We start from the raw sequence: 11,468 nt of genomic DNA, 5'->3' as shown, positions 1-11,468 counted from the left end.
AAGCTAAGCAAGGTGGGCCTGGTGGTATGCCGTTGTAGCCGAGGAAAGTCGATGACGCGAACATGAAAATCTGTGTCGAAGACCCATCGTGTCATCCGGATTGCGTTGGTCTGTCCTGTGCTCCCAGCCAAGGCGTGAATGAGCAGGCCAACGAAGAACTGCACGATGAAAGAAAACGTATTCTGAGCGAACCGCATACCCGCAGTGCCGTCGTGCCCAAACTGAATCTAGTCGCTCTACTGCTTCGGAACACTTAAATTCTACGGCGAAAGCTAAGCAAGGTGGGCCAGGTGGTATGCCGTTGTAGCCGAGGGAAGTCGATGACGCGGCACATGAAAATCGGTGGTAAAGACCCATCGTGTCATCCGGATTGCGTTGGTCTGTCATGTGCTCCCAGCCGAGGCGTGAAGCAGCAGGCCTACGAAGAACTGCACGATGAAAGAAAAAGTATTCTGAGCGAACCGCATACACGCAGTGCCGTCGTGCCCATACTAAATCTATTCGCTCTACTGCTTCGGAACAGTTAAATTCTAAGGCGAAAGCTAAGCAAGGTGGGCCAGGTGGTATGCCGTTGTAGCCGAGGGAAGTCTACGACGCGGCACATGGAAATCTGTGTCGAAGAGCCATCGTGTCATCCGGATTGCGTTGGTCTGTCCTGTGCTCCCAGCCGAGGCGTGAAGCAGGAGGCCAACGATGAACTGCACGATGAAACAAAACGCATTCTGAGCGAACCGCATACCCGCAGTGCCGTCGTGCCCAAACTGAATCCATTCGCTCTACTTCTTCGGAACAGTTAAATTCTACGGCGAAAGCTAACCAAGATAGGCCAGGCGGTATGCCGTTGTAGCCGAGGGAAGTCGATGACGCGGCACATGGAAATCTGTGTCGAAGACCCATCGTGTCTTCCGGATTACTTTGGTCTGTCCTGTGCTCCCAGCGAGGCGTGAAGCAGCAGGCCAACGAAGAACTGCACGATGAAAGAAAACGTATTATGAGCGAACCGCATAACCGCAGTGCCGCCGTTCCCAAACTTAATCTAGTCGTTCTACTGCTTCGGAACAGTAAAATTCTACGGCGAAAGCTAAGCAAGGTGGGCCAGGTGGTATCCCTTTGTAGCCGAGGGAAGTCGATGACGCGGCACATGGAAATATGTGTCGAAGACCCATCGTGTCATCCGGATTGCGTTGATCTATCCTGTGCTCCCAGCCAATGCGTGAAGCAGCAGGCCAGCGAAGAACTGCACGATGAAAGAAAACGAATTCCGAGCGAACCGCATACCCGCAGTGCCGCCGTGGCCAAACTGAATCTAGTCGCTCTACTGCTTCGGAACAGTTAAATTCTACGGCGAAAGCTAAGCAAGGTAGGTCAGGTTGTATGCCGTTGTAGCGGAGGGAAGTCGATGACGCAGCACATGGAAATCTGTGTCGAAGACCCACCGTGTCATCCGGATTGCGTTGGTCTCTCCTGTGCTCCCAGCCGAGGCGTGAAGCAGCAGGCCAACGAAGAACTGCACGATGAAAGAAAACGTATTCTGAGCGAACCGCATACCTGCAGTGCCGCCGTGCCGAAACTGAATCTAGTCGCTCTACTGCTTCGGAACAGTTAAATTCTACGGCGAAAGCTAAGCAAGGTGGGCCAGGTGGTATGCCGTTGTAGCCGAGGGAAGTCGATGACGCGGCACATGGAAATCTGTGTCGAAGACTCATCGTGTCATCCGGATTGCGTTGCTCTGTCCTGTGCTCACAGCCGAGGCGTGAAGCAGCAGGCCAACGAAGAACTGCACGATGAAAGAAAATGGATTCGAGCGAACCGCATACCCGCAGTGCCGCCGTGCCCAAACTGAATCTAGTCGCTCTACTGCTTTGGAACAGTTAAATTCTACGGCGAAAGCTAAGCAAGGTGGGCCTGGTGGTATGCCGTTGTAGCCGAGGGAAGTCGATGACGTGGAACATGAAAATTTGTGTCGAAGACCCATCGTGTCATCCGGATTGCGTTGGTCTGTCCTGTGCTCCCAGCCGAGGCGTGAAAGAGCAGGCCAACGAAGAACTGCACGATGAAAGAAAACGTATTCTGAGCGAACCGCATACCCGCAGTGCCGCCGTGCCCAAACTGAATCTAGTCGCTCTACTGCTTTGTAACAGTTAAATTCTACGGCGAAAGCTAAGCAAGGTGGGCCTGGTGGTATGCCGTTGTAGCCGAGGGAAGTCGATGACGCGGAACATGAAAATTTGTGTCGAAGACCCATCGTGTCATCCGGATTGCGTTGGTCTGTCCTGTGCTCCCAGCCGAGGCGTGAAGCAGCATTCCAACGAAGAACTGCACGATGAAAGAAAACGTATTCTGAGAGAACCGCATACCCGCAGTGCCGCCGTGCCCAAACTGAATCTAGTCGCTCTACTGCTTCGAAGCACTTAAATTCTACGACGAAAGCCAAGCAAGGTGGGCCAGGCGGTATGCCGTTGTAGCCGAGGGAAGTCGATGACGCGGCACATAGGAATCTGTGTCGAAGACCCATCGTGTCATCCGGATTACGTTGGTCTGTCCTGTGCTCCCAGCGAGGCGTGAAGCAGCAGGCCAACGAAGAACTGCACAATGAAAGAAAACGTATTATGAGCGAACCGCATACCCGCAGTGCCGCCGTGCCCAAACTGAATCTAGTCGCTCTACTGCTTCGGAACAGTTAAATTCTACGGCGAAAGCTAAGCAAGGTGGGCCTGGTGGTATGTCGTTGTAGCCGAGGAAAGTCGATGACGCGGAACATGAAAATCTGTGTCGAAGACCCATCGTGTCATCCGGATTGCGTTGGTCTGTCCTGTGCTCCCAGCCAAGGCGTGAAAGAGCAGGCCAACGAAGAACTGCACGATGAAAGAAAACGTATTCTGAGCGAACCGCATACCCGCAGTGCCGTCGTGCCCAAACTGAATCTAGTCGCTCTACTGCTTCGGAACACTTAAATTCTACGGCGAAAGCTAAGCAAGGTGGGCCAGGTGGTATGCCGTTGTAGCCGAGGGAAGTCGATGACGCGGCACATGAAAATCTGTGGTAAAGACCCATCGTGTCATCCGGATTGCGTTGGTCTGTCATGTGCTCCCAGCCGAGGCGTGAATCAGCAGGCCTACGAAGAACTGCACGATGAAAGAAAAAGTATTCTGAGCGAACCGCATACACGCAGTGCCGTCGTGCCCATACTGAATCTATTCGCTCTACTGCTTCGGAACAGTTAAATTCTAAGGCGAAAGCTAAGCAAGGGTGGGCCAGGTGGTATGCCGTTGTAGCCGAGGGAAGTCTACGACGCGGGACATGGAAATCTGTGTCGAAGACCCATCGTGTCATCCGGATTGCGTTGGTCTGTCCTGTGCTCCCAGCCGAGGCGTGAAGCAGGAGGCCAACGATGAACTGCACGATGAAACAAAACGCATTCTGAGCGAACCGCATACCCGCAGTGCCGTCGTGCCCAAACTGAATCCATTCGCTCTACTTCTTCGGAACAGTTAAATTCTACGGCGAAAGCTAAGCAAGATGGGCCAGGCGGTATGCCGTTGTAGCCGAGGGAAGTCGATGACGCGGCACATGGAAATCTGTGTCGAAGACCCATTGTGTCTTCCGGATTACTTTGGTCTGTCCTGAGCTCCCAGCGAGGCGTGAAGCAGCAGGCCAACGAAGAACTGCACGATGAAAGAAAACGTATTATGAGCGAACCGCATAACCGCAGTGCCGCCGTTGCCAAACTTAATCTAGTCGTTCTACTGCTTCGGAACAGTTAAATTCTACGGCGAATGCTAAGCAAGGTGGGCCAGGTGGTATGCCGTTGTAGCGGAGGGAAGTCGATGACGCAGCACATGGAAATCTGTGTCGAAGACCCATCGTGTCATCCGGATTGCGTTGATCTATCCTGTGCTCCCAGCCAATGCGTGAAGCAGCAGGCCAGCGAAGAACTGCACGATGAAAGAAAACGAATTCCGAGCGAACCGCATACCCGCAGTGCCGCCGTGCCCAAACTGAATCTAGTCGCTCTACTGCTTCGGAACAGTTAAATTCTACGGCGAAAGCTAAGCAAGGTGGGTCAGGTGGTATGCCGTTGTAGCGGAGGGAAGTCGATGACGCAGCACATGGAAATCTGTGTCGAAGACCCATCGTGTCATCCGGATTGCGTTGGTCTGTCCTGTGCTCCCAGCCGAGGCGTGAAGCAGGAGGCCAACGATGAACTGCACGATGAAACAAAACGCATTCTGAGCGAACCGCATACCCGCAGTGCCGTCGTGCCCAAACTGAATCCATTCGCTCTACTTCTTCGGAACAGTTAAATTCTACGGCGAAAGCTAACCAAGATAGGCCAGGCGGTATGCCGTTGTAGCCGAGGGAAGTCGATGACGCGGCACATGGAAATCTGTGTCGAAGACCCATCGTGTCTTCCGGATTACTTTGGTCTGTCCTGTGCTCCCAGCGAGGCGTGAAGCAGCAGGCCAACGAAGAACTGCACGATGAAAGAAAACGTATTATGAGCGAACCGCATAACCGCAGTGCCGCCGTTCCCAAACTTAATCTAGTCGTTCTACTGCTTCGGAACAGTTAAATTCTACGGCGAAAGCTAAGCAAGGTGGGCCAGGTGGTATCCCTTTGTAGCCGAGGGAAGTCGATGACGCGGCACATGGAAATATGTGTCGAAGACCCATCGTGTCATCCGGATTGCGTTGATCTATCCTGTGCTCCCAGCCAATGCGTGAAGCAGCAGGCCAGCGAAGAACTGCACGATGAAAGAAAACGAATTCCGAGCGAACCGCATACCCGCAGTGCCGTCGTGCCCAAACTGAATCTATTCGCTCTACTGCTTCGGAACAGTTAAATTCTAAGGCGAAAGCTAAGCAAGGTGGGCCAGGCGGTATGCCGTTGTAGCCGAGGGAAGTCGATGACGCGGCACATGGAAATCTGTGTCGAAGACCCATCGTGTCATCCGGATTACGTTGGTCCGTCCTGTGCTTGCAGCCGAGGCGTGAAGCAGCAGGCCAACGAAGAACTGCACGATGAAAGAAAACGTATTATGAGCGAACCGCATACCCGCAGTACCGTCGTGCCCAAACTGAATCCATTCGCTCTACTTCTTCGGAACAGTTAAATTCTACGGCGAAAGCTAACCAAGGTGGGCCAGGCGGTATGCCGTTGTAGCCGAGGGAAGTCGATGACGCGGAACATGAAAATCTGTGTCGAAGACCCATCGTGTCATCCGGATTGCGTTGGTCTGTCCTGTGCTCCCAGCCGAGGCGTGAAGCAGCAGGCCAACGAAGAACTGCACGATGAAAGAAAACGTATTCTGAGCGAACCGCATACCCGCAGTGCCGCCGTGCCCAAACTGAATCTAGTCGCTCTACTGCTACGGAACAGTTAAATTCTACGGCGAATGCTAAGCAAGGTGGGCTAGGTGGTATGCCGTTGTAGCCGAGGGAAGTCTATGACGCGGCACGTGGAAATCTGTGTCGAAGACCCATCGTGTCATCCGGATTACGTTGGTCTGTCCTGTGCTCCCAGCCGAGGCGTGAAGCAGCAGGCCAACAAAGAACTGCACTATGAAAGAAAACGTATTCTGAGCGAACCGCATACCCGCAGTGCCGCCGTGCCCAAACTGAATCTAGTTGCTGAACTGCTTCGGAACAGTTAAAGGGACACTGAGGAGAAATTGAAGTCGGCTTGTATCGATAGAATACCAGCTCCTGATCACAAAAACGCCGCTCTTACTGAAAACAAACCGCTTGTAAGGTAGAAAATAGTAAGAACAAAAATACAGGTATCGCCGCCACTGGCCAAACTCGCAAGTACAAGCGTGGTGACGTCGTAGGAGAAGAGACGCCACCTTGGAGGAATTGTCCTTCCTACACTGCGCGGATCTCTGAGGCTGGCAAAGGAAGATTGCTCTGTTCAATATTTAAATAAGTTTTGTTTTAAAACCTATAGTGCACTTTTATCGCACGAAGAAGGCAGACAAAAGGCAACCTGAATGTTGGACCAAAGAAAACCGATGCTTGGCGGCGGCACAGGCGGCCAGGAGAGTTCCGATTCGTTAGGCGCTTCGCGTCTATGAGCTTTGCGTGCCCCGTGGTTTTGTTTTTCACGCGCCTCGATTTACAAGCGCCGAACAGCAGAGCAACTCCAAGTGTTTCTTCAAGTGCTAGTTAACCTTTGAAGGAGCTTCTTAAGGCTTGTCAGATGATCGCCATGGTCGATGAAAAGCTATGATGGCACGATGGTCGATGATCGTACGAGGAGCACTTGTGTATTCACATGCTTGCCCGGCGAAACATTCCCGGCTGTGCCAGTCAACTTCAAACTACTTAACGGAAATCGTTTATTAGGGACGGGAGACAAGGTACAAGGCAGTTCAGAAAAAATGCTGATGGCCTAGCTCTGTTAGACCAGGGTATACCTAGCGAAAGCGCGGAGATTTCTGTATCAGAAGAGTGCATTCACTAGATGCGCCTTTATTGACCGCTTATATTGAGCCGTCGTGGCGGAGCGGTAGTACTTCCGCCTCAAATGCCGAAGGCCCTGGTTCGATTCCGAACCACGGCGCTGGTCTTCTTTTTTTTTTTCTGAGTGGGTGGGGGGTTTCAGTGGCTCCCATGGATGCCGCCGCTGAATATGTTGGTTAGCGGTTAAGCGCGGGCTCTGTTAAGGCGCGTTTATGCTGCGGCGAGGCGCGCGCGCGCGCTGCACGGCGAAGTGACGTCGGTCAAAGCGAGAGGTTCTACTGGCTTGACCGCCGAAGCGTTCGGCGGCTTCGGCGCACTCTGTTTGCACTGGCGGGGAGATTGGAGCATGTATCTATTTCGCGCCGAGTGCGCCAGCCACCGCCGGCCCGGCCAGACTGATTTGGCTCCGCGGCGAGGTGCGCGTTATATTCAATAGCTGCGGCAGTTGGGCGGAACTGTTCTTTTCGAGCTCGGCTATTTTAATCCATTCACGGTACACATCTGAAGGTACATGCAAGTGGGCGCGAGAGCTCGATCCAGTGGACCCGTTGGATCTAGCGGAAGCCGTTGAAGTGTCGTGCGTCGGCTTTAGTTTCAAGGCGCCCACTTTAAACGCGACCGCCCTTGAGCACTTATCCGTTTATTGTGGCAATAAAATAAATAAATAACTTGACCCATAAAACCGCGGGAGACCTCGACGCCGCCTGCTGCCTGGTGCAACCGCGCCGTTCAAGGAATCACAATGCGTTGGCCCCACAGCCCCGGCCAGCCTCCGATTGGCGCATCGCGCCGACCTTGTCCTGGCGCCTCGCGACTGCCCGCACTCGGGTTATGATATTTAGTTTGCAACGGCTGCTCACTGAGGAAGGGGGAAACGAAATGCCGGCGCCTAACCTAACCGTGCTCCCTCAAAACGATCGCACGCTCTGTGGGGCAGGTCGCTGAAATGCCGGCCAGAGTTTTTGCGAGAACTACGTCGTCTTGTTCGGGAACGGGATCCATCTTAACGCTGGCAAGACGCCGGTGCAAAGCGACGGTGGCGACCCCCGATGCCTTCAACGTGCGGCGGCGGTAGCTTTCATTTCGACAGCTGCTAGACCGCACCGCTATCCGCCAGAAATCACGGAGTCTCCGTTTACGTCACGTTTCACGTCACTTCGTTCTGTGTCGTCCTAAGAGTTCTCCGTGTCGTCATAAGAGTTCTCGAGTTTGAATCGGAGCGGCGGGGAAAAAATTTTCAACTTCGAATCCAAATTTCTTTGAAATAAATGCATCTTTCGCTCCCGGACAAGCGGCAACAAAGCCATGAAATGCTGAACTATCAGATTTTGCTAACAAAACAAATTTGATAGGGTTCTCTTCAGTGTCCCTTTAAGTTCTAAGGCGAAAGCTAAGCAAGCTTTGGCAATTCAACCAAGTTTAACCAGAGTTAAACCACAGCCAATTTTTATTAGCCTGAGTTTTGCGTTATGTTTTTTATTCAATATTTTTAGCTCAATTTTTCTGAGAGATGGTGCTAGGCAGTGATCGTGATCAGGCAGTGATCAGTGGCGATAAATACATTAGTAAGACTTCCGTCCGCTTCTCTGAAAGGGAGTATCTGTTCCTAACCAAATCACTGGGATTCACGGGGTAACATGTGGAGTTCATGACGTTTGTTTGTTTTTGTTTTTGTTGGCTTCACTATTTATTCGAGCATTGTCTGGAATAAACCTTCAGTTGTGAGTTGCGCTTGTCTTTGTTTGTCTCGCTTGTCCTCGTTGTTCCGCGCCAACTTCTTCAGTATGCATATCAACCAACTAGCCCAACTTTCTGCTCTCCTAAGTTAAGAGTATATGTGGGACATGCTGGGCACATGGGATATAGAAGAGGGAGTAATTAATCTTTTAAAACTTATATATAAAGGTACCAGAGTGCTTATAAAATGGGAAAAAATGTATCAGAGCTTCCAGAGATACAGCGGGGGCTTAGGCTAGGATTTCCTCTGTCTCCGTTGTTATTCATGTTGTATCTGCAAGGATTGGAGACCAAGCTAGAGAGGAGCGGACTAGGCTTCAACCTTTCTTTTTTCAAGCAAGGAGAATTGATTAAACAGTCATTACCGGGACTAATATACGCCGATGATATAGTGCTAATGGCCGACAACAAGGAAGATTTACAGAAGTTGATAGACATGTGGTACAGAGGGAGATAGATACGGTTTCAAGTTCAGTAAGAAAAAATCTGCAGTCATGATATTTAATGATGAGGGCGGTGAGCATAAAATACAGGAGTTCACGCTAGAAGTAGTGGATGACTACAAGTACCTTGGGGTGTGGATAAATAACTGTGGAGAATATCTGACAGAGCATGAAAAATATGTAATGAATAAAGCTAGTAGGAATGCAGCTGTCATGAAAAATAGGACACAGTGGAATTACAATAGGTATGAAGTGGATGCAGGGATCTGGAAAGGGGTGAGGGTTACTTGCCTGACTTTCGGTATTGCGGTCTTGTGCATGAGGCCAGATGTTCAAGCAAGGTTAGAAATTAAACAACGTGGCGTAGGGAGGCTAGCTTTGGGAGCACATGGCAGTACACCAAATCAAGGGGTACAGGGTAATATGGGATGGGCATCGTTCGAGAGCAGAAAACCTAGCAGTAAGATAGCATTTGAGGAGCGATTGATAAAAATAAAGGAAAAGCAGTGGGCTATGAAAGTTTTCAGATACCTGTAGATACGGAATGTTGATACGAAATGGAGAAAAGGAGCTAGAACATTAACAAGCAAATATCCGGACAGCTGTAGAGGAGCAAATCAGCAATTATCGGTTAAGAAAAAGGTTCAATAAACAGAGACAGCTCTTTGGAAAACAGGGATGCTGCCGAAATCAGCACTGGGAACATAAAGGATTATTAAGCAGGAATTTGCCAAAGAAAATATCTATGGTAATTGTAGGGGAAGCTCTTTGTTGTTTGATGACAGGACGGGAGTTTAGTGGACTAAGACATAGAGAGTCAGATACCATGACATAGACACGTTGTGCGTTGCGTGCGGAGAGGAGGAGGAAACGGCTGAACACTTTATATTTTTCTGTAAAGGGAAAGCAGCGATGCTGATTTATCCAAGGCTTTGGGGTTTATGGACAGTTAAGGGAAAATAGATTTCAAGCGGGTAGAAGTAACCAGAGAAGGTTATCTGATTGGCGGCTAAAATCAAGACAAGATTAAAGTTTCATAAGTCTTGGCTAGGTGGATTGAGCCACCGCCCGATTTATAGGGTTCAGCAGTACCCACCTACCCATCCAGTCCATCCATTCCATCCGTCCGTCCGTCCGTCCCTCCATGCATCCATCCATCCATCCACCCATCCCTTCATCCATCCATCCATCCATCCACCCACCCACACACCAATCCATCCATCCACTCATCCACCCATCCACCCATCCAGCCACCCACCCGCCCACCCACCCACCCCACCCATCCATCCATCCATCCATCCATCCACCCACCCATCCGTCCGTCCGTCCGTCCGTCCGTTCATCCATCCATCCATCCATCCATCCATCCATCCATCCATCCATCCATCCATCCATCCATCCATCCATCCATCCATCCATCGAAAACCGAACTGCGGAATCAGGACTTGCCGCAGTCTGGCTGATCATTGGCGGGAACGCATAAACTCCATTAAATATCATGCAACAACTGCGAAAGCGAAGCTGGAACGGATGCTTGGGCGAGTTGGTAAGTCATTTTTAAAACAGAAGAGCGCGCACTTTGACAGGGACACGAGGAAGACACGACACAGACGAGCGCTGTCGTGTCTTCCTCGTGTCCCTGTCAAAGTGCGCGCTGTTCTATTTTAAAAATAAGCAGGAAAACGTGCGAAGACATCGGAAACTAAGTGTTTATTGAGAGAACGTCCCTTCTCTACAAAAGAATCTCAAGGGGACGAAAAGGAGGCGCGTAGTAGTCAGCTTTAGAACTGACATGGCTGTGAGCGAAAAGAACGTAAGAAAAACCGTGAAGCTTCAAAATTTTCTGTTAAATTGCTGTAATTCAGAAATGTAAAACGGCGTTATTCATTACTGTGGCTGACGTTTTTCCGTATAGAAATCTGGAAGTACTCTACTTTACTGCCAAATATGTCCCGCACATCGACAGATACACTCAGAAAACAAATAGCACATGTCTATGCAATTTTACCATTTTCACGTGGAGCCGCCTGTTAGCTGTAGTAGCAAAGACTATTACGTGAGGTTTTTTCAATTGGTGCGAACCGGAACTTCCATTTTTCTGAAAAAAACACGCTGGAGAATGTTATTTGTGTGTAACTAGAAGGACACTAATTCTTTCCACTTGAATGCAAACAATTACTTTCGTACACTGTGCGTGTAACCTGATACGTATGCTGTGCCACGGAAACATATCTGAGGGCTCTTATAATAATAGGACCGCATATTCTCTAACGCCTTCGAAGTTTGGGAAAACGAGTGTGCGTAGTCTCGATCCATCGAAACAAAGTGGGCCCAATCAGTAGAGAGATAAAACATTACTCGGCTGGTTCGGCAATAGATATGGCACAAGGGTTCAGAAACAATGCTGTTACAACAAGATAAACGCGCAAGATTTTCAGCCAAAGCTCTGCGAAAAAATGGTTTGGTATAAACGTAGTTAAAGCGAGCAGACGTGCGAAAGCATAGGTTTAGTTTGATTGGCTCATGATTTTGCTTTATGGGACAGTGACACGTCTGGTGACGATGAGAGGGCCCTAGAGGGATCGAAAGGCATGACCGCCTCCAAGAGCCTCGAATTCATCGCAGGGATGGGATCGTCCCGAAGCTCTGAGAAAGAAAGGCGAGATAAAAATGTTCACAAATATAGCGAATTTGCTGCTGTTCGAAGGCGGGGTGGGGGAGGCGTGGCGATTGGCTCAACCGGCGCGTCGGACGGTCTCCTGCGTTGTTGTTCCGGGTACTGCGATCACCGATGTCGATAGGGGCCTCGCGGGGTCCTTGACGGTGG

This window comes from Amblyomma americanum, chromosome 9 (genome assembly GCF_052857255.1).
Source record: "Amblyomma americanum isolate KBUSLIRL-KWMA chromosome 9, ASM5285725v1, whole genome shotgun sequence".
In the NCBI taxonomy this organism is placed as follows: domain Eukaryota; kingdom Metazoa; phylum Arthropoda; class Arachnida; order Ixodida; family Ixodidae; genus Amblyomma; species Amblyomma americanum.
The sequence above is the reverse complement of the archived record's forward strand: the minus strand, read 5'-3'. Positions refer to the sequence as shown.